The sequence below is a fragment of the Euprymna scolopes genome, chromosome 1 (genome assembly GCF_053919585.1).
Source record: "Euprymna scolopes isolate OS-2025 chromosome 1, ASM5391958v1, whole genome shotgun sequence".
Lineage (NCBI taxonomy): Eukaryota > Metazoa > Mollusca > Cephalopoda > Sepiida > Sepiolidae > Euprymna > Euprymna scolopes.
In genome coordinates, this window is record NC_136482.1 from 95,925,835 (window position 1) to 95,929,794 (window position 3,960).

At 36.1% G+C, this 3,960-nt stretch overlaps 1 pseudogene; it reads right to left on the reverse strand.

Moving 5' to 3' along the window:
- Positions 1-334: 334 nt before the first annotated feature.
- On the reverse strand, positions 335-451 carry LOC145283713 (5S ribosomal RNA; annotated as a pseudogene).
- Positions 452-3,960: the final 3,509 nt, after the last annotated feature.

The window sequence follows — 3,960 nt, forward strand, 5'->3', positions numbered from 1 at the left end:
AATAAATAATAAATTATAATAAACGAGAGTTCAGTGTTCTAAGAAGGTTCAGGGCGAAGAAAGAGTTGTTTTGTCTGTTGTAAGCAAAAATTGAATAGATACGTTCATTTTGGCTGGCGCTGCATAAGTGTGTATATAAATATGATAGGCACTGTACATGATGCCTCCGTTCAGTCTCTAAAGACAAAGGATACCCTCTGCAGGGGAAACTGTATAATTGTGTGACAAGGGTTGCGCAATCATCAACCACAACTTTCCTGAATCGACACGGTTTGAGTCCAGTGGCAAGGAGAAGTCCAGGATGACTGGAAACAATGACAAGATAAGCAGAGACCATATACAGCACCTGGAAATCCCAAATGGTTACCCATTTAGTACTGACTAGGCTCAGCGTTGCTTAACTTCGGTGATCTAATGGGAACCGGTGTGTCAACGTGATTAAGCCGTATTGGGCACTATAGATGTGTGTGTAATTAGTTTCCTGTTTTGTTAGAAAACTAGTGTGTGTGTGTGTGTGTGTGTGTGTGTGTGTGTGTCTGTGTGTGATTTTGATAAGCTGTATGTATATGTGGTCGCTGTGTTTAGTAATTCCTATTGCGTTTGCTAAGGCTTTCAGCTCCAAAGGCCTATACTGGATTATGACGTATGCACGTGCCTTGAGTCTGGAAGGAAAATACTAAGAAAGAGGAAAAAAGCCGAAGAGATCAATTTTTATTGATAAGTTGTTAGGGCAATCAAAAATACAGTTAATAGAGAATGAAAGTTTAGAGTTTCCAAGAACTTTGCAACTGATAAAGGAGTTGCTTAGAAGTTGAACATGCATGTTTATTTCGGTTGTCGCCATGTGAGTTTGCATGTGACAGTGTAAAAGTTCAGTAACCTAGCAAACAGTGTATGTATGTATGTATGTATGTATGTATGCATGTATGTATGTATGTATGTATGTGTATATGTCGGTTGGACTGTGTTTACATTTGACTCGTCATCGATTTTATTTGTAAAATAATGTGTGAATTTGTCCATATCATCATCATTTACTACACCAAAAGTGATAGTCTTATAGTGAAACTTTGTTGTAAAAATAAGAACAAGACGTAAATCCGTGCCATTTTTTTTTTTTAATCGTGCCCATCACCATCATCATCGTCCTGATCATTGAGTATTTAAGACTTTTGGAATGTTCCTTCATGTGTATTATGTGTACGCATATATGTGCATGTGTATGTATATGCGTATTTGTGTGCTACTATGTGTGTATGTTTGCATGTGTGTGCACATGCATATGTATGTTGGCATACATCTGTATGCATGCATGTGTTCATTTCCATGTGTGTGTGGGATGGAAAGGGCTTCGGTGGGGCGTGGTGAGGGCAGCCCCTCTGGGAGATGCAGATCTCTGATTAAAAAAAAAACAAAAAAACAACATAGCGGAAGACAAGTACCTGCATTAAGCTGGTCTGCATTTTGACTTGTTGCTGGCTATCTTGCTCTTGCTTGTTGCTGGATGTCAACATTTTGAACCGAAAGAGAGATTTAGCTGTCATACAAAGCTAAAACTCTGTAACATCATCTTTGTATAGATACTCCCTCAGGCATTTGTCTATTAAAAAAAAAAAAGTCCTGTGGCGATAAAAAAGCTGTGACGTGTGTACGGCTGAAATGCTGGATGCATGTAACAATTAATCTGCCATCATTATATGTATCTATGTATGTATATGTGTATGTACATTTATATATGTATATGTGTATGTATATTTATATATGTATATGTGTATGTATATTTATATATTTACATGTGTGTTTATATGTATTTATATCTATGTGTATATGTATGTATATGTGTATATATGTGTCTGTGTGTATATATGTTTGTGTGTGTATGTATATGCATTTATATATGTTTGTATGCATGTGTGTGTGTATATGCGTGTATGTGTATGTATGCATGTGTGTATGTATGTGTATATGTGCATGTATATGAATGCATATATATGTATGCGTATGTATATGTAGTTAAGTGTATGTATGTGTATATGTGTACGTATATGTATGTGTATGTATATGTATGTTTGTGTATTATGCATTGTGTATGTTTATGGGTATATCTGAGGGTATGCTTATAGACATGTATGTATGTATGTATGTATGTATGCATGTATATATTTATATGTATGTATACCAATGACCGTCTTGTTTATGTTTGCATGTGTGTGTGTATGTATATGTATGTGTGCGTATTGTGTATGTACGCAAGTATATATGTGTGTGATATGTGTACATATGTATGTGTGCGTGCGTGTATATATATGTATGTATACCAATGACCCTCTTTAGTGTCATGTCTGCTTGAGCATGTGAATTCGCCGGCAGGACTATATGTCAGTTTCGGGCTCATGAACTTTCAGTGTCTGAGGGAGTGGCACTCATCTGACAAGACGTTGCAATCATCATGTATGTGTATTAATGTATGTATGTATTTTACCTCTTTGTATTATACAGTGTAAAAGTATGTGTGTGTGTATGTGAGTTAGGTAAGCAATGTGTATTTGCTATTATTGTTTAGTAATTTGTAAATGTTATTTGTTGTGTTGAGGGTCTCTGAAAAAAAAAATTCTTTTGTGACATCATAATCTCCCACCCTCTCTATCTTACTTGATGGCATCATTCTTCTGTGATGTCAGCCACTGTACACAAATACAAGCAACATAACAAGCAAGCAAGATCCACTGAGTTTTATAAATATACTAAAAGAATACCCACCTCAGGGAGGGTAAAATCAATTCCCCAAACAGAACAATTTTGCAAAAAATTTGCATGCCTCCTTACAAAGATTAAAATCAAGATATAATGCTATTAAAACTTATGTCTAGAAGTTTTATTTCAATTTTGATCAAATTCTATGATATGATTTGGATTATAGAACCCCGGTTGAAAACAAATAGAAACTAGTTGAACGCAACTAGCAGTTGAAACTTTTGTGGAAAGAAACATTCTTACTACACTGCATATCAAATTATTAACGAGTTTACATTTTTTTTTAATATTTAAGGTACAAGTGAATAAAAATCTATGAAACTTTGAGAAAGTGCTTACAATACTATTCAGCTACTTCAGTCAGAAAATAAAAGTATTTAAAGCAGTATTAGCGAAATTATGGCAGAAGATAGGAATATTTGTTGATTTCAGTGTGTCAAGTTATTAACGAGGTTGAGAAAAAAACACAACATACCCATAAATTGTTTATTGAAATTATTTTCAAAGATTAAATGAACTAGGAAAAATCTTTAGAGCACAATAACTACATAGCATTTTCTTCGTTAGCATAATTAGTAGGGGATATGCGATTCTTTTTTATGAATGGCTTGTAAAAGACATTAGTCCACAGAATTAGTACATCAACAATTATTCCTCGCGATACCTCTTGGAGAGCATCCCACAACTCGCGGTACCTCTTGGAGAGCATCCCATAACTCATCTTTGCTCTTAAATTGGCGTCCACTTACATAGAGATGTCACTTCATGATACTCCAAAGTTTCTCAATTGGGCTCAAATCTGGTGAATTCGCAAGCCACTATATCTTCCATAGCCCAGAGAACTCCAGTTGTTGCAAACACTCTTTGCTTTTCTTTGCTGCATGCGGAGGAGCATTATCCTGTATAAGAATAATGGTTCTTCTGAACGTCAACCCTTGCTTCTTCAGCCATGGGTCAAAATGCTCCTTCAGAAAAGCTATGTAAGCATTTGACGTCACTTTTACGCCTTCTGGGACTCTCCATGGGCCAACTAAAGTACCTCCGATAATCCCAGCCCAAATCATTATCCCACCACCACCTTGTTGGCACCTTAAACACTGATGACAATGTCGCCCATCTAGGACCCATCCCTTGCTCCAGCAATCTGGGCCATCAAGAGTGACACGCACTTTATCCGTGAACAAAACTTTGGAAAAATCCGTTTTC